Raw genomic sequence first — 20402 nt, 5'->3', positions numbered from 1 at the left:
GGTATTTGGTGATTGTGAATAAACACAAGGCAATGTGTACAATCATAGACAGGAAGGGAGGAGTCCACAAGACATATATGCTTATTAACATATGCCTACACTATGAAAATGTCAAAGAAACCCTGGAGGATAGTGAAAATCCCACTCCCAGGCTAGCTCCAATATAACTAAAACATGTTTTTGTAGTTTTCATTTTCCATCAGTTGAGCCAATTTTGGAAGGAAATATAGCATTTCAGTCAAGACTATAAAGTCTGCCTTAGCTACAATATGCTTGGCATAATTTCAGAGCAAAAGTTCCAATTCATTTGAACTCTGCTCTTAAATAACTTTTGGATAAATAGCCACATTTGATCTGGTAGACATATACAACACACCCAATCCAAATGTTGTTCTAACCTCGATTACTTCACCAGTACAGACTAAACATTGTTTTCTCATGTTAACTGGAGGGAGGCAACAGTACCTATCAACATGAATCTAGTAATGCCAGCACTGACATAAAAAATCCTCCCCAGAACTCACACTGATTACTTCTGCCGACCCCTTAATTTCTGCCCCACTCCTTGTCTACAAACATAGCTCACTCTTGTAACCACTTTGCAATGCAATACTCCTCATTTCTGCTACCTAACTGCTACTCCTATTAGCTCCTGTGATTTCCTTCTTCTTCCTTTAGCACTCTTCTCCTTTTCTGGTTTACTGGAGATCATGTAAATGTGCCAACTCAACAGATATAGGAATTAATATCCTATTTAGGATTTATCATTGTCATCATCTTGGTATCTAAATACTTAGCATTATTATCTGTATTTACAAACTGATACACAGAAAGGTGGTAGCTAAGTTAATCTATAACTGAAAAAGCTGAAAAAACAACTAATAGTCTAGCAGGACCTTAAAGACTAACAAAACATGTAGATGGAATCATGAACTTTCATGGAGGTGGAAGGACATTACCTGGCTAGCTGTAGCCAGACATGAACCCCATCTTGTTTTCCCCCCTTCCAGAGAGCAAGAGAAAGGCAGTCAGCCTTTGATGCTCTAGGAACGCAGGTGTGCTGCCTGTCCCTGACTCTACCATAAACAGAAACCAGACAGTAAATGGGCTAGCTGACGACCGGGAGGCCTCCCGTCGCCCTGATGGCTAGTATCAGTAATTGATACGCCTGCACTGTCCCAGGAGAGGAGTCTTCGCCCATCACATACCAGAGGTGCCTATTGTCTGCATTTTCCCAGATGTGAATTATGCTTTGCACCCTTCGTGGGAAACTTGGCATTCAAAGCCATTTTTCCTAATTGGCCACTTGAGACCAGGAAGAAGCCTACATGACCCAAGGGGTATAAAGAGGGGTTTAGTAGCCCACCTCATTTGAGCTCCAATCACCTACACCTGCTGGCAGGTATTGATTGTCTCCCGAGGTCTGTGGGACGCCCAACCTCGCCCTACTTCTTCCCAAGGGATTGAAAGAAAGACGCTGGCCACGCCAAGTCTGGAATGCAGGGGTGAGAATTGTACCTGCAATGTGTTTCTTTATGTGTACACTTTAATTGTCACTCTGTTATAAGTTTAGTTACTTTATTATAGTTTCTTAAGTCAACCTGCTTCATTTCTATTGTAAACTGCCTTTGGTAAGGTGATTTAGCTATACACTTTGGAAATAAGTGGGTGCCCTCATTCACTTATAAATATATATATATATTGAACCAAGTTTCTTTTATTTATTTTCCTCTTTCTTTCTCCTATAAATAAGCCAGTGAGTGTCAAGCTTCTGACTTGAACACATGCTGCTGTACCCGAACCGAACACAAACAAAAGAACTTCAGCCAGTCAAAAGGGACAGGTATAGGAAGAGCTTGGGCATTTTGGATTGTGTAACTCCCAGGTGATAGATCCATTGGGGCATCTCTCAGTCTTTCCCAGACTGCCCGCTGCGAAGGGATCCTGTGTCCTAGCAGCTAAAATCTGAGGTGTAGTAAGCTCTTCCTATAAATTTGGGGCATCTGAGAGCCTGTTGGCTGCCCTCTGCGACGGGACCCCAGTCCTAGCAGTAAAGTCACAGACATTAAACTCTATTTCAGGGCACCCTCCAGCCTCCTAGGCTGCCCACTGCGACGAGACCTTTGTTTCAGCAGTTGAAGACTTGGGTGTAACACACACGCACACACTGCCCTGACCATCGGCTGACACTAGCACACTACCTTCCACATCCTCATGACTTAAAAAATGAGTAATTAGAGAAGATGCAAATTGTTCTTATCAGCTGCATGTAGCATGAACACACTAACTGACTATTTTCCCCTTCTTTTTCTTTCTCCCAACCCCCCCCCCCAATCTTCTATTTATGTTGGAACTTGGATGTTTAATAACTCCATTCATTTGAAGAAGCGGGTTGTGCTCACAAAAGCTCATGATACCACCTACTTATTTTGTTAGTCATTAAGGTGCTGCTAGACTAGTCATTGTTTTTTAAAGTTAGTCAGTAATCCAGTATCAAAGCTGGGCAGGGAATCTAGATCTTCTGACTCCTAGGGGGCATGTCTAAACAACATTCCTCTTCCAAAAGAGGAATTTAAATGAGCCCAACCGAAAATGCAAATGAAGCACGGATTTACAAATCTCACGCTTCATTTCCATAAATGAAGCTTTTTCAAAAAAGTGTTTTTTGAAAAAGAAACCGCAATCTAGGCGGGATTCTTTAGGAAAAAAACCCTTTTTTGAAAGAACCCGTAAGCCTGAAAAAATTAGATGTATGGGTTCTTTCAAAAAAGCGTTGGTTTTTTTTTTCAAAAGAACTCCATCTAGACTGCGTTTTCTTTTTCGAAAAACCCTTTTTTGAAAAACCTCTCTCGTGATTATGCAAATGAAATATGAGATTTGTAATTCCACGCTTCATGTGCATTTTCGATTGGGCTCATTTACATTTCAGAAGAGGAATGTAGTTTAGATGTGCCCCTAGGAATCAGAAGATCTAGATTCCCTGCCTAGCATCCTACTCCACCACTATATTACACTGGTCTTCATTACACTATAATAGAACACACATGACAAATCAATATTTATACACAGGACCAAATTCTATCCTCAGTTACCTTTGTTCATCCTCACTGAACTCACCAGTATTGCACAACATTTTGTGCTTAATCCCCCCACATTGTGCATCAATGAATTCAAGGAAATGTCTTGATGTTAAAAAACAAGTAGGCATATTGACTTGTATTATATGGACAAAACCTGGGGGGAAAAAGATGCTTCTTTAAGATACTCTCCCTGAACAGTAACAGAATGATATTTTCATCAAAATACACCAGATCAATGTCTTTTCCCCAATACATTTTAACAGATCATTAATCAGATTAGTCTTCTTACTTTGGAGAGTTTTCAAAAATAAAAGCACAATACCCCCTACACAAGAAGAAAGCTGAAGATATTAGTAATACTGTACTTCAGACAGCAAAAGAAGCCATCTGTTCAGCATCCATATTCAATAAAATTGCTGGGTATACCTGAATTATAACCATTTAGCATTAGTCTGGCAGCATCTTTAGTGCTATAGGTAGTAAGTGGAACATGTGTAAAAACTCATCCAAGCTGGGTATAGATTTTCCCTATTTATTTGTTGGGCATGTTGAGAGGAAATTGGTTATCATCAGAAATAAAACCATACTAACAACTATGGGATATCTAAAAATGTTGCTGCTGTTTGACATAAATCAAAGTAACAACTAAACTGCATGAACAGCGGGCTAACTCTTAATTTTTTGCTTCGCTTAGTGAATTTGGATTTTTTTAAAGAGAGACGAAATAATTCTGTTTATTAATTAACCTTCTTCTTTGCATATCTAAATGGGTAGCAGGTTTAAAACTAAAAAAAGGAAGTTCTTCTTCACACAGCGTGTTGTCAACCTGTGGAACTCCTTGCCAGAGGAGGCGGTGAAGGCTAGGACTATAATAGAGTTTAAAGAGAAGCTGGATAAATTCATGGAGGTTAGGTCCATAAAAGGCTATTAGCCAGGGGATAAAATCGTGTCCTTGGTCTCTGTTTGTCAGAGGCTGGAGAGGGATGACAGGAGACAAATCGCTTGATCATTGTCTTCGGTCAACCCTCTCTGGGGTACCTGGTGCTGGCCACTGTCGGTAGACAGGATACTGGGCTAGATGGACCTTTGGTCTGACCCAGTACGGCCGTTCTTATGTTCTTATGTTCTTATTTTCCCTAAATCAGATGAACAAGTATTTTTGGGTTTTGGAATAAACAGATTTATGAGCACAATTACATGTAAATTTTGTTTTTCATAATCCACAGGTAGATAGGATATACCTGGCAGACTATGTCTACTCATTTCACAGCTTGTATTTTTCATTTTCCAGTGAATTTCATTGTCCCCCACAGGACAATTGAGCACCATGCTGTAAGCCCAAGAGAACATTTACAAAGTTGAAATGAGGTAGACTTATAGAAACATTGCTATGACAGGCATGGCCACTGTTAATATTATCAAGAACAGTATGAGACACAGGAAAGGTCCGATCAGAGCATTGATTGTCTCCGTCATGAGAAGCAAACAATACAGGAAAGAACAAAAGTTAGTTTTGCTACAAGACATAGGAAGTGGGGAGATTCAAAGGATTTTTATATTTGGAATATTATTCTTCTGGATTTACAATGGTTTCTCAACCTGCATGACTCCTTCAAGGGAAAATTTCTGACTTCTTTGGGGAGGCATGAGACACTGGATAGAAATTCCTTATTGCCAGTTCCAATGATCACAGCTGCCCCAGTTTAATTGTGAAATTTTTGGTGTTTTCTAAACATCCCAACCTGCAGCTGCTGATTACATGAGAATCTAAATTGTCATTAATAAAAAGACGTCCTCCTCATGGTTAGGGAGAAAAGTCTGAAAACATGACCTGAAAGCACTTAAAGATCCAGAAACACAAAGCATATAAGTCAGAAGCTATGATTTTTTTAAAAAATCAAATAATTTTGAAGTCAATAAATTTCAATTTTTTGCTCCTTTGGAATGTTTGGAATTGACAACAGCCTGCCCGTGCCTTAAGAGTTAAAATTATTTTCTTCTTTACCACTGGCCTTTTTGCCAGAGTATTAAAACCATTAGGATTGCCTACTGTCTAGATGTCTCCCTTTGAGATTATCCTGTTGAACTAGTGTGTGACAGAACCCTCAGCTGACACGGTAACATGGATTTGAGGATAAGCCACTTTGTCAGGTACACTGCCTGAGGACGAGAAATTCAGACCATCATTTTCCTTTATGATTCCAATTGTTCAGTTGATCCATTGACACTAGAAGTCTAGCAGCTGCCACACTGCCACAACAAAAACAACTGAAGGAATGGTGAAGTGAAGTGGGAGATATCCTTATCACAAATAGCAAGCAAGTATGGGGGGGAGGGGTAACCAGGCAGTCAGCATGGGAAGGCTTACAGCATGGAATAGACCAGGCCTGGACAAAATACGGCCCACGGGCTGGATTCAGCCCGCCAAGCCACAAGATCTAGCCCGCAGATGCAGTGAGGAGCCCCAGGCAGGCTCTCCTGCCTAACTCCACAGCCCTGCACATCTCTCAGAAAAGAGGCTGTGGGGCCGTTTCTCTTTAAAAACTTTGAGCCCATAAGGGAGGGGAGAAGGCTTTGGGCATAACTCCTATCCCCAGCACAATCCCATTGAATAGCTTCTGGATGGAAACTGGCCAACAAGATCTGCCTATTTGAATAACAGGCAGCACACAAAGCACCCACCCTCCCTCTGGCTCAGTTATTCACACAAGCACATGATTGTGCAGGCGCTGGGCAGGCCGATAAACTTTTTAAGCTCTGCAATACTTTAGCTCTGCAGGCAGGCAGGCTAGTGGGGCTGCTAGTATGTCTCCTGTCCAGAGTCTGCCACTAGTACCCTCTCTTCCCCAAACCTCTATCCTGCCCCCCCACTCAACATACTCAAATCCTCTGCCCCCTCCTGCACCTATACTCCCTCCCATATCTGGCACCCTAATACCATACCCTAGATCACAATCCCTTTCTACTCTAGGTTACAACCCAAACTCCTGCACCCCAGACTCCTTCCCTAGGTCACATTCCAAAACCTGCACTCCAACCCCTCTGCTCTAGGTCTGCCTCTTTCACTCAAACTCCCTTGCAGACCCCACTTTCTCTCCTACACCCTAGTCTCTTATCCCAAGCTCCCTTCTGAACCCAACCTCCATCCCAGACCCCGCACCTCCTCCATTAATATCACAGAAGAGAGCAGTCACTTTCCAAAATCTTGGAGTGGCCACCCATAAAAAATTACTGCCCACCCCTGGAACAGACCATTTGGAATTAATTTTTTCTCTATTTCTCTCTCTCTCTCTCTCTTATACAGAGTCACACACACTGAATATAAATTCAGCTCATAGGCTACCACCTGACTTTATCCAGTGAAATGTACCACTCAACCCTACAAATATGTCCAGACCAACCAAAACCCATGCACGAGGTCTCATTTTCAGATTATACATTTTATTCACTTGTCTGCCTGTTGATGCTGACAAAGTCCCTGGAGTGTGCTTGTTTACTTGTTTTATTAAAAAGTTCTCACTAGAAACAACAAAACAAACAGTCCTACACCTGGCACTAGGAGCATCATTTACAAATTGTAGGAATGTAGAACAACAAACTCTGTATACACAGGAAGGCATAAGGCCTAAATACTGACACACTGGGTTTAGCACGTGGGTGGACAATAATTTTTGATGGAGGGGCACTCCAAGATTTTGGTAAGTGGTCAAGAGCTGAACTTTTCTATGGAGGGGTTATGGGGTTTGGGACAGAGGTTGGGTGCAGAAGGAAGCTTGGGGTAGCAGACTGGGGTGTAGAAGAGGATTTGTGGTCCATGAGGGAGTTTAGGTGAAGGAAGGGGGGTTGTGACCTGGGACGAGGTGTGTGTGTAGGAGAAGAGTCTGCCTGGGGAAAGGGTGTAGGGCATGTGGTGGATTTATGACCAAGGGGTGGGATGGTGCAGAGGATTTAGGTGATGACCTGTGGCTCAGAAGTGGGTATAGGGTTGGGAAGGGTATGGGAGCAGGAGAGGATTCTCGCCTGGGGGAGAGGTGCAAGAGTGTGTGCGTGCGCCCAGAGGGCTTGGACAGTGACTTGGGGTTGCAGGGAGGGGCTGAGTGCCAAAGGCAGGCTGTGGTTGGAAGGCACTTACCTAGGTGGTCTGTAGCCTGTGGGCTGGATCTACTTGCCAGATAGAGTGGTTTGGTTGGCTGGATCTTGTCTACCTCTAGTGCAGCAGGTAGAGCACCAAATGGGGATCAATAGGTTCTATTCCTAGCTCTGCAGCTCATTTCTCTTTTCCCATATGTCTAAAGGGAAGAATGATATTCCTTTCTCAAATATTTTAAATTCTCTGGATAAAAATTATGTAAGAGCTAAGCTAAATACTAAGAATACTCACCTCCCACCCTGCAGCAGTTTTTGATTTTTGGTATCCTGAAAGATAACTTGTAAGAAAGGCAAAATGATAGAAATGAACATGTAATGTTATTGCCCATGAATAAATGTAAGTGCCACAACAGAATATAGCACTTCCAATCAAACACATCTCTCATTAGCCTTATTTTTTTGTCAAGATACTGACTAAAAGAAGGAAGTGAATGGTGGTAACATCCCTGTCAGGGTTCTGCTGCATAAGACAGTGGATACAAAATGAAAAGACCAAAATGTGCAACATAGTGCAACATAGCTAGTGCAACATAGATTTATACCCAAACCTCCAGCTTGTCCAATATTTTATGTGCACAAACTGATTTACACCCTTAGTGTACCTTCTGATTCATAAATTAGCCTTATGTAAGCAAACGAGGCAGAAAGGCAAACAATTATTTGTCCATATAAATGCTGACATAAAACCAAATGGTTATACTTACTGAAGTTGTGGCCAGAAAACAGCTAAAAAATTCCCTCCCATATATTTCCTAACAGGCACTATAGAAACAAGGTAAAGAGACATTAGCAGAGTTTTCTGTGACACCTAATTTTTAATGCCAGACAGAAAGGAGGGGAATGAGAAATTCTTCAGCATCTGAAGTATGAAGACACAAAAACCAGAAACAGTATTTGACTTCCAGAATCTTTGTAATCAATGTGCAGACTTAAAAAGGACCATCTATTTAGCTATAGGCACCCTCCTGGAAACACTTTTAACAAATTATGTTGATTTAAACAGATCATAGCAGCCTCACTGAAGCCAAAGGTACAATATAAAACTGATCACTGACACAACAAAAAAGAAAGGTATTGAAATATATCACTGTCAGTATGAAAGTAAATGTACATACTATGCAACATTCTGTATATACTGATCTCACACATGGTAACAGTATCCTGTGGGAAATTGCTAAACAATGTGACTTGTATTTATCTGTTGTGTGTGTTTCTTTTACTGCCTTTCCTGCAATTTTATTCTTATGGGACAATTTCTACTGAGACATCGTTGCGGTACTATTTCTTATGCTCTACAACAATAAGCAGCCTGCTTCCCAAATATTTCCTTCTTTTTCTCTTGAATTATGTTGTATTGCCTTGATCAAACTCCTGGTCAAAGGAGACATTTAAGGTGCATTGGAAAAGGAGTGGGAAAATCCTCTTTCCAATGGGATAATTCTCTTGTTTCTAACTTAGCAGCAGTCATTCAGCATTGCCCACTACTGGCATACTTGTGCAAAGATCCCTGCAGGGATACAAAAACTGATTCTGCATGGGTATGTCTATACTACAAAGTTAGTTCGAACTAACGTCCGTTAGTTCGAACTAACTTTCATAGACGCTACACTAGCGCTCCGCTAGTTCGAATTTAATTCGAACTAACGGAGCGCTTAGTTCGAACTAGGTAATCCTCATTCCACGAGGATTAAGCCTAGTTCGAACTTACTAGTTCGAATTAAGGGCTGTGTAGACCCTTAATTCGAACTAGTGGGAGGCTAGCCCTCCCCAGGTTTCCCTGGTGGCCACTCTGGCCAACACCAGGGAAACTCGTATGTCCCCCTCCCGTCCCTGGACACCTTAAAGGGGCACGGGCTGGCTACAGTGCCCGTGCCAGGTGCAAGCCTGCCAGCACCCAGCCAGCAGACCCTGAACCTGGCACGGATCGAGCCACCCACCCGATGTCCCCCAGCCCTCCCCCTCTTCCCGGGATCAGGCTAGCGGCACCTGGGAGCTTGCCCGGGACCGCAAGAGGCGGGCACCCGCCTGGGCTAGTGCAGACATCGTGGACCTCATCCACGATCTCCGCACTAGGCACAGGAAAGTGGCCGTCTAGGGCAGGAGAGCTGCCAGCCTGGCCACCCAGGAGCAGGTGTGCATGAAAATCAAGGGGGTCCACTGAGACCCCCCGACCCTGAGCCCTGAGCTTACAATGGCCGTCCTGGGTCAGACCAAAGGCCCATCTAGCCCAGTAGCCTGTCTGCCGACAGCGGCCAACCCTAGGGACCCTGGAGGGGATGGACCGAAGACAGTGACCAAGCCATTTGTCTCGTGCCATCCCTCTCCAGCCTTCCACAAACCTTGGGCAGGGACACCACTCCTACCCCCTGGCTAATACCACTCCATGAACCCAGCCTCCATGACTTGATCTCACTTCCCTTTAAACTCTGTTCTAGTTCTAGCCTTCACAGCCTCCTGTAGCAAGGAGTTCCACAGGTTGACTCTTTGCTTTGTGAAGAACAACTTTCTGTTACTAGTTTGAAGCCTGCTACCCATTCCTTTCCTTTGGTGTCCTCTAGTCCTTCTTTATGGGAACTAATGAAGAACTTTTCTGTATGCACCCTCTCCACCCAACTCCTGCTTTTAGAGACCTCTATCCTGTCCCCCCTCCATCTCCTCTTTTCTAAGCTGAAAAGTCCCAGTCTCTTTAGCCTCTCTTCATATGGGAACTGTTCCCAACCCCTGATCATTTTAGTTGCCCTCCCCTCTCCCAGCCTCTCTCTTCCCCTCTCCCACCTCCTTTTCCCAGTCTCCTCCAGTTTTGTTCAATAAAGACAGATTCCATTTTTGAACACAATTGTCCTTTATTTTGTACATCAGGAAGGGGGGCTAGGGAAGGGTAAGTGGAAGGAGGTGAGGGAGGAATGGGGTACGAGCCCCCGATGGGGAGGACTGGGCTGGCTCTGTGGGCTTCTGGGGGTGGAAGCTCTCCTGCAGCCCCCCAATTGCCCCCTCTCCCCAGATGGCAGCCTGCGGCAAGTGCAGCCGGGCTGATGGCCGAGTGCTGTGATGTGCCCAGTGTGGGTACTCCGGGCACTCCAAGCCAGGACTGCTTTGCAAGCGGGGCACCCCTGAGAACTGTCTGTCCGGGGTGGTGGTCGGGACCCTTTAAGCGCAGCCCTCGGCTAGCCTGAGACAGCATCTCCACGCTCTAAGTCCTCCTCTGATGCCCTGCCGGCACTGCTTCCGGCCATCCTTAAGCCCGGTTCAAGGTCCACTTAATGTGGACATGCTAGTTCGAATTAGCAAAACGCTAATTCAAACTAGTTTTTAGTTCTAGACGCATTAGTTCGAATTAGCTTAGTTCGAATTAACTAAATCGAACTAAATTAGTTCGAATTAACGCTGTAGTGTAGACATACCCCATCTGATCAGCAAATATGGTCTGTGGATATAAAGTTGATAGCCACAAATTTGCAGGCCTCTACTTGTGAGAACAAGAGATATCATCTGTCTGAAATTTTCATCACATAGGAGGTATGTATTGACCAATTCAACCCTTTCTAATCCTGTCCTACTCTTCCATAGCTAAGCTACAAAGGATCCTTTCCTACTTGACCTTCTCCACTGCAGGGAGAAGAGAGTTTGAATGTTAGAGAGGGAGATTAAATGTTGCCCCTATGTAAAGTGACTTTCCAAATTTAACCAAATGTTTTACTGTAGATTATAATTCAATAATAAAATCATAAGTGAAATATTCCACAAAACATTAAATTTGTACATGATGTACAACCCTGTATGAAGTACCATTATCAAAAGGCAAAAATAAACACAAGCTGAACAACCTGAATCAATTGAGCCTGATTCATCCATATAAGTGCAGCTCCTGCAGAGACACAGCCAAAGCATACTGGTGAAATCTTTCCCAAGGAGAAGAACACACAAGGCTAGAAACAAAACTTTAGAAAGTAGAGAGAAGGCAGGGGAAGGAAGGAGAGAGAGCGTTCATTTTGTAGTGGGCACCCCTATAAATTCGGTATTTCCCAAACCTCAGAAAAATGTAAGAATGGATTACACTCTTCAAAAGCCACCATGTTTAGCACCATAGGTTAGTTAGTTTTAACAAATAGGAAATACCTGCTCTGGTGTCTCTCATTCAGTACTTAATCATATCTACAAAGTGAGCGAAAATGGAACTATAATACATAGCCAGAGCCTCATATTAGGTCAATGCAGAAACACACCCATTCAGTCTAATGAATCCTGCACTAATCTGACTGGTGTCCAAACTTTTTTTGCATAATAAAGAATATTTTGGACATAACATAAATTAATATCAGAATTTTGAGTCCAAATCTACTATTTTAATAGATAGGCCTTTCCTAGCACCTCATACAATGGATTTATTCTCACTACTATCCCAAGAGGTAGGAAATTATCCCCATTTTCAGATGAAAACATGATAGGCTGGGTGGATGAGATTTTGGGTGTTGAACTTCAGATATGCTGGCTTCATCTTTAAAAGCACAGAAAACCCAGAAATCTGGTTGAAGTCAATATTCTGGAAATCAATCCTGACATCTGGGCATCAAAAAACTGAGCACCAAAAGAAAAAACATTTTATCTTTGTCCACTCTTTAAAAATTGACTACACAAGTCACTTGCCCAAAGTCAGACAGGGTTTGACATACAGTATTATTGTTGGTAACTTTCCTTTCCTTTGGATAGACAATTTGTTTCAAACTCAAACATTTTGTGACAAGTCCACTCATTCCATTTTGTCACAGCATTATTGACAGAGATACTTTTTTCTAATTGAGCTGATATTGATAAAACTACAGTGGGTGCCGGATTATCAGATATGCCGGACTATCAGAAGGGGAAGCTATGAGGGGACTGGGGTGGGGTGGGGTGACGGGGGGATGCCACCCCAGACGCCTCATAGCCCCCCCCCTTCCGATAGTCCGGCTCTACCCCAGGCATCCCCTATTCAGCCACTGCTGGTCAGTTTCAGCAGCGGCTGAATCGGGGACGCCTGCAGCAGAGCAGCTGGGGTGCTGCCAGGTTGGTCCAGTAGTGCCATAAAATAAATCCATAAAATCTTCAAAATATATAGTAGATTGGGCACTGTATCATAACCTGAACAAACAATGCCCTAAATTAGGGGTGTGTTAGTATATATGGGTAAATGGTTAACCGGTGAAGCTGGTTACCCTCACAGTTATCCACAGAGTCCCCCCCCCACCCCATGCTGCTGCTTCTGTATCAGTGGGGTAGGAAGGTGGGAGTCACCTGCACCCCCGCACTCTCCCGCACTGCTGCCTCCCTATTAGAGACAGCAGCATGGGAGGGGCTGGCAGAAGCTGGTGCTGGTGGGTAGCTGGCTTTTTAGCCATCTCCCTTCCCTCCCATCTACTTGACACTGCCCCATACTACTTCCACCTGTCCCTCCCTGCTCCTGCGCTGCTACCTGTGATAGATGTGTCAGAAGCAGCAGCATGGGGAGGGGGGAAGAGGTGGCTCTATGGGGTAAACATGTAACCACTGAAAAATCTACAAAAATAAACACATTTTAACATCCCTACCCTACATTTCTGTATGAACTTTAAATTACTGGAAATAGTCTGTTTCCATTAGGCAGACACAGGTTCAGGGCAAGTGTACTGAATGTTAAATCACTTTTAGTGACCTAATACGGTATTGATTGCTTTTGCCGCTAGGTATTTAACAACTAAAGAATTTATCTCATCAGATTATAATAGCCTCAAATTAACACAAGTGTTGGCTCCAAAATAACCCTAACAGTCCTTTTAAGACAAAAGAGAGACGAGAGTCAGATTCTGATAGCCAGATGCATGTGCCTTTGGAGTAAATGTTGTCAGTGCGAATCCTTCCATATTAGCATTAGTGCAACTGTATTAGCATCTGGTCCCAAAGTAGCAATGAAATCTCCCAAAATGTGTGATATTTAATGTCTTAATTGCATATTAGGTTATTTAGCTACCTTTAACATGATAATTACTGCTGCTATATAAACTGAATATGCATAAACATGATACCAAATATACTGATTCAGCAACTTTCACAACTGTTTGTGAAACATGGTTTCGTTATTACAGCTGGACAATTATTTTCATTGACACTTTTTCAACTGCAAAGCACTGGCAAAGTCTAGATCAACCTCTGCCATCTGCACATGAATATGTATTGAATATTCATTTGCTCAGTAAAAGAAGTAAATAGTTACAACTAAAAAATATTGAACGCCATAGAAAAATAAGTCATTGCTACCCAAAACATTTTTTATCCTACTAGATTTTGAAGCTGTTCAGGAGATATGATGGTGAACTGGTTAAAAGACATGGTTCTGACACTGATTTGCTGCACAACACTGGGAAAGTCACCTGGAACCAAGTTTTTAACAGTTTTAACCCATTATATCTGGGTGCCTTGCTTAAGATTCCTGTGTCCTGATTTTACCTTCACTAGGAGATGTGATCATGTAACTGGGGGCACAAAAGGCTCTGACCCTTCAGTCAGCACTGCTGAAGATAAAATTATCAGCATCTGTGCTCCCATGGTCTTCAGCTAAAAAATCAGGATCCAGATGTTAGTGCCCTAGTACACTAACATAATAACTCTACCCCCTGAAAAGTGTAAGGATTTTGTTGGTGTAGCTAGGGAGACACAGTGCCCATATAGATATCCTATTATTTACATCAGCTGTTGGCTAAAATTATTGCCCATTTCAGAGCTCCCTGTTGGAACCATGAAATTGACAAGAAAGGCTGGTCTGTTCCTTGCAGTGAACTCTGAACCCGGATCACAACTCAGGCTTTCACTTTGGGACAGTCTGGGATCTCCAGTTAGAGCCTAGCTGCCCCTGCGGTTGAATCTACCTACTCCCACCTGGACTACTGCCTGGGTTCTTCTCTCCCTGCTTTCCCTCGGCTTCTTGCTCTCAGCTTGGCTGCTTCTCAGGCTACCCACTATGAGTCTGGGCTTCCAGCTCTCTATGGCATTCCCAGACCTGTCAGAGTGCATGCTACTCTGAGCAGAGACAGAAGAATGAAATTGACAAGAATGTCAATTTCACTGCTGGTAAGTTCTGGGCTGTGAAATTGCGCCCACATGGGGCTCATAGCCGGGGCTGTCACCCAGGGCAGAAGGGGCTACAGCTATGAGCTCCACATGGATGTCAGTGCCCTACATTGGCTATTAATGCTCAACAATGACACATTTCAGTTGGTGCAAGCACTCCTGGTGAGGAGACACTCTCCCTGCAGTAGAAGAGTAGCTGGACACCAACAGCTGATTAAATTACTGCATTGGCTATAGGCTAACCTAAAGTAAGTCAACCTTATACTGACATGTTAACAAGCCCTTAGAGCTACACAGAGCTCTTCTTCAGGAATGGGGGAGGAAGCAGAGTATCTGAGCTAAATACAAGTTGGGACAGATTATTAAGCAGAAGGGGTAATGCATCCAGGAGGCAGTCACTTAAAATGAAGTAGGCAACTGGGGACTGGGCTGTTCCACATGAAGGTTTTTGAGTGGGCAATTAAAGATAGTGTGGTGAGTCGGATATTAGGAGTCTTAGCTCCTGTGTGCCTGTTAAGTGCGTGGATTTCAGTGTCTTACGCATTTAAGTTCTCAGGCTTGTCTTTTGATGGTATTATGCAAGTGTCTTTATGGGCAAGCTCTAGCAGATCACATACATGGTGATCGTTTGCCCATGGACACTATGTTTTTGTATTTTACCCTCTATCTTTATATAATAAACCTTTGGTCAGTGTTATAAATGTTAAATTCTGGAAAACACATCAAAGGATTTAGGGGCAGAGCGACAAGTGAATAACAGTTAAGAGTATACAACTTACAGTGAAGTCCATGAAGATGAACATGGGTAACTAAAGGCAGCTTTGAACCTTTTAGAAATAAACAGGTAAAGTACTAACTATTAGGATGCTTGTGAGTGACAATGATACAAGTAGTGAGGAACATGCATTTCATGAAGATGTTAAAAGTGGATCTATCATACTTGTTATTGGCTTCATATGGTGAACGGGTATTGCCAACATGAATTATCTGGACAAAGCATTGAATATTTTTATTATAAAAATTTGATGGTATGAATTTTGGAATGGTCATGCAGCAGACCTAGTGAAGGTCAGGCAGCAGACCAAATGAAATGCAAGTAATCTCCTGCAAGAAATATAAGAAAAAGGATACAAATGAATGGACATGTTTCAAGAGAAAAGGAGAGAGAAACAGAGAGGCATCATAAGATATGGAATGATAGAACTTCAGACCTACAGAAACATTAATTTAAAAATTTAACTGGAGCAGTCGGTGTGGTACAGGCAGAAGGCTGCTCCAGCCGGGCACCAGTTAACTGCTGACTCCTGGAGTGCACTGGCTCCTGGGTGGCGACTGCCTACCCCCTGCCTGCACACTTCTAATTCTGTATCAGAGGCAGCATCACGGAGAGGTGCAGTCAGATCACTGGGAGCTGGTGTGCACAGACAGCCTGCTTTTAAGCCTGCTCTCAGTACATACCAGTCCTGTGTGCCTGACACACATTGCTTCTCTGACACAGAAGCAGAAGCATACACGAAGTGAGTGGGGGACATGCATCCTCCGCTGGGATCCGGTACACACAGGGAGCCTACTTTTAAGCTGCCTTCCCATGTGTACCGAGTGCCTACATGTAACCGTATACACGGTTACACTTTCACATCCCTATTCTCAAATGGATGTTTATCACTATCTCAAAACCTACAATATATGATGAATTCAAAATTCTCTCTTTATATAAAAATAATACTTCCTGTATGCCCAACATCACTGGATACCAAGAAATGTGAATGTATTTATAGCTGTGGATTGCAATTTAGTTAATTATCACAAGTACAGGCAGTCTTTGAGTTACACGGATCCGACTTATGTCGGATCCGCAGATACGAATGGGGATTTTCTCACCCCGGACGACGGGAGCGGCGGACGCCTGGTCCCGCCGCCCCCGTCCTCCGGGGCGAGAAAAGCTGCTCTGCCTCTCCCTGGTCTGCTGGGGGGGGGGAGGGGGAGAGGAGCCAGATCAGCGCCGTCCCACCCGGGTCCTCCTCGCTTTGCTCAGCGTCTCCCTGGTCTGCTGGGGGGGAGGGGACGCAGCTAGTGCGCCCCCCCCCCCCCAGCAGACTAGAGAGACGTGGAGCAAAGCCGCTCCCTAGTCTGGAGCAAAGCCCCGGGCCTGTAGTAGAGTAGGTGGGGCGCTGCCGGTTGGTTCCGCTGCACCGCTCCTTGGCGCTACTGGACCAACCCGGCAGCACCCCAGCTGCTCTGCCCCAGGAGTCCTGATTCAGCTGCTGCTGATCAGTTTCAGCAGCGGCTGAATCAGGACACCTGGGGCAGAGCAGCTGGGGTGCTTCTGGGTTGGTCCAGTAGCGCCGAGGAGCGGCGGCGTTACTGGACCAACCCAGTAGCACCCCAGCTGCTCTGCCCCAGGCGTCCCCAAGTCAGCCGCTGCTGAAACTGACCAGCGGCTGACTACAGGATGCCTGGGGTTCTTAAGTTGAATCTGTATGTAAGTTGGCTGAATCTGGACGCCAGTTCCAACTTACATACAGATTCAACTTAAGAACAAACCTACAGTCCCTATCTTGTATGTAACCCGGGGACTGCCTGTACAGTATGTCCCTTGTCAATAAAAATGCAAAAACAGAAAATTACAGAATGGCACAGTAGCAAAGATGAAAAGACAGTTTTACTAGATGTCATCTCCAGAGACACACATCACTAAAATATGGCTACTACAAAATCTCTGCAATGTATTAATGCCATAATCCTTGATATATTCCCTTCTGAAATTTCAGTCTTCAGCACCCACTAGCATTTTTTTATCTCAATGGCTAAATCCTTCAGCATTATTAAAAGGGCAGAGCAATCTGCATCAATCCCTGTGCACCCCTGCCGTGGCTCTGAAGTTTAAATGTAGAATATACTGGGCACACAGGCAAGCTGTGCCGTTTCCCCTCACTTCCTGCACCATGGAGACGATGCTGGGGAGAACCGATTTTCAAGCCAGCTTTTAAGATGGCTCCCCCCAGTACTGGCTCCTGCTTCCCTCTCACTTGTTGCCTCTGATAGAGAGAGACTGGAGCGGGGGGAGCGAGTAGTTAAGTAGTGACTCAACTGGTCTCTTACACCCCTACATTAGATACAAATCCATATTGGCAATTCTTTTTTCAGCATTTGCCATGTAATCACTAAACAAATCAATGCATCGTACATGATCAAAATATAAAATTGCAGTAAGGTTGACATAATTTTTCATTTAAATTCAGATACATACTTATTACACATTTTCCTGCTTCATGAACTTAGATGCCAACTCTGTAAGTTGCTTCACCTGCTAGTACAATAGCAGCTTAATCAAAACCTAATTTGCACAGTGCAATATTTCTACTTCCTTTCCCTCTGACCTTTTGCTGTATTTACAGATGTATTCCTAAAGACTTGCATTGTTTTTTGATTCTTGGCCTCACACTGTAACACTGCAAAATAAAATCAATGTGGTTGAAATTCAAATTCATACCAGATGGCTTTAGTAAGCCCAGCTATTGATTTCCATTTTGTACAAAACAATACAACAAACGATACTGCATATATCATTTCATAAGAGGAGACTGATATTCCATTGTAATTCACTCTGGGTATGCCTACATTACCCCACTAGTTCGAACTAGCGGGGTAGTGTAGACATGCCCTCTGACTGTAAGGACCAATGCATGGGCGACAAAAGCAAGAGAACCTGCACAAAGTAACTGCATCGGCCCAAGTGCCTTAGAGAAGGTTACTTTTGCAGACCTCTACAGAGCTTTAAATTGGGAAGTAAGGACATGACAATGGCATAGCCAGTAAGGCTGCAGATACTGTAGATCCATTTGACCCCAAATGAAGACAAGCCAGGCAGTCACATTTGCCACTTTTTGGTGCCCTTCCCCTCCCCCATACATTTCAATAGTCACACAGGCTTTCAGTTTGGAAGGATTCCAACCCAACATTACAGGAATCTTAGTTTAGCACTGCTCTTTTTAGATATACTTGATTTTTAGGAAAAAAATAAGGTAAGCAACATGATTAGGAGCAATATAATTATTTCAAGATTTCTATTTAGGACCTCTAAGTCAAAGGCACAGTTCCTATTCTCTTCATAGAATCATAGAACACTAGAACTGGAATGGACCTCGAGAGGTCATCGAGTCCAGTCCCCTGCTCTCATGGCAGGATCAAGCACTGTCTAGATCATCCATGACAGCTGTCTGTCTAACCTGTTCTTAAATATCTCCAGAGATGAAGATTTCACAATCTCCCAGGCAATTTATTCCAGTGTTTCACCACCTTGACAGTTAGGAAGTTTTTCCTAATCTCCAACTAAACTTCCCTTGCTGCAGTTTAAGCCCATTGCTTCTTGTCCCTATCCTCAGAGACCAAAGAGAACAACTTGTCTCCCTCCTCCTTGAGACACCTTTTTAGATACTTGAGTACTGCTATCATGTCTTCTCTCAGTCTTCTTTCCAAACTAAACAAGCCCAATTCTTTCAGTCTTCCCTCATAGCTCATGTTCTCTAGACCTTTAATCATTCCTGTTGCTCTTCTCCACACCTCCAATTTCTCCACATCTTTCTTGAAATGTGGTGCCCAGAACTGGACACAATACTCCAACTGAGGCCTAATCAGCGTAGAGTATAGTGGAAGAATGACTTCTCGTGACTTGCTCACAACACTCCTGTTAATGCATCCAAGAATCATGTTTCCTTTTTTTTGAAACAGTGTCACACTGTTGACTCATATTTAGCTTGAGGTCCACTATGACTCCTAGATCCTTTTCTGCAGTACTCCTTCCTTTCTCCAGTTCAAGCAGGATCTGACTCTGATTGTATAAACAAACCAAATGTAAAATATAGATTCAAAAGAATGAGACAAAATATCAAATATATTTTTCCACATAGGTTAATATTAATCTTTACCACAGGTTGTACCTCCCTTAACCGGGACTCTGTGGTCTGGAAACATCCATGGTCCAGCAGGACCACAGATGTTCCTGGACCATAGAGTCCAGTATAAGGAGGCTGGGCCATGGGGCAGGAGCTGGGGACGAGGGGCTTGATTCAGCCAGGAGCCCCATGTTGGGGGGGGGGGGGGCAGGGAGAACAGGGAGTTCTGGAAGTAGCCCAGGGCGGGGAATTATTCTCCAGGCACTCAGCGTGTTGCGGCAGGATTCCCCACTGAGCAGGCAGTGACCGGTGGAGTGGGAGGGCCCGTGCCCCCCTTCCACCTCTGTAGCTATCCCATGAGGGTTAAGTTTTCCTACAGGCCTCTAGACTAGGCCTCTGGGCCATATTACTCCTATTAAAGAAATCTTGTGTATGGACTCTGGCCGGGCTGTATTTCTCCTATTAGAGAAGCCTGATTGAGATAGTTGGAGGTACTGATTGAGATTGTTGGAGGGTCTTGTAAATTGTTGGAGGGCCTAGGGGAAGGCCAATTTATATAATTAAGGGGAATTAAACTCAAGGGGCCTCCACGGGTAGGTTGCCCCTCAACAATAATCAATGCAATATGAACATATTTCTTCATGAACACTTTTACTCCCCTCCGCTGCCAGTAGACTCCAAACTGTATATATCTGTGCAGCACAAATTCTGGCATTACAGACTCTGTGTATTACATTACACCTACACTACTGTATGACAGGGAGTTGAGCAATTATTAGCTTCAATTTGCTCCTCCCATTGATGTGGATTAATAGGGTCAGAGACAGGAGAGGAGGGATGCACAGAACCTGGAAAAAGTAGCACATTTACACTAAAGAAAGTGCATGTTATAGACTGCAATTGGAACACAAGCTAGTATAGCAGTACAATTAATCAGTAAAAGATCACGAAAGCAATACAATGAATCAGTAAGAGATCACTGCAGCCAGTAAGATAAAATCCAGAGCGTCCACTAGGATTTTCAAAAAGGGGTAATTCTTGATCTCACTGCAAGCCCTGGGCATGTACATTATTGACATCCATGGGAGAGGAGTTAAGCCAATGCTGAAATCTTTTGAAAATCCCACCCCTCAGTGTTTAATATTAGAGATTTGTGCATCTATCTGAATATGTGTCTGAGTCCATGTGTTCACGATCT

At 43.7% G+C, this 20402-nt stretch overlaps 1 protein-coding gene across 12 annotated transcripts in view; it reads right to left on the bottom strand.

Moving 5' to 3' along the window:
- The window catches only part of GULP1 (GULP PTB domain containing engulfment adaptor 1), a 372795-nt gene that overhangs the window by 271463 nt on the left and 80930 nt on the right, over positions 1–20402 (bottom strand). The window contains exons 1-2 of one of the 12 annotated variants that reach the window (XM_089779795.1): positions 7462–7477; positions 7213–7369 (exon numbers count right to left, since the gene is read on the bottom strand). The exons of 9 other annotated variants lie outside the window; for them this stretch is intronic. The gene's annotated coding sequence lies outside the window, so the exon portion shown is untranslated. Of the gene's footprint in view, positions 1–3117; positions 3235–7212; positions 7370–7461; positions 7478–20402 lie in introns of those variants that run through there. 2 more of the 12 variants (XM_075933778.2, XM_075933779.1) reach the window with 2 other exon arrangements.

The sequence above is a fragment of the Pelodiscus sinensis genome, chromosome 7, assembly GCF_052426305.1.
Source record: "Pelodiscus sinensis isolate ZL-2025 chromosome 7, ASM5242630v1, whole genome shotgun sequence".
Taxonomy (NCBI): Eukaryota; Metazoa; Chordata; order Testudines; family Trionychidae; genus Pelodiscus; species Pelodiscus sinensis.
The sequence above is the reverse complement of the archived record's forward strand: the minus strand, read 5'-3'. Positions and strand labels throughout refer to the sequence as shown.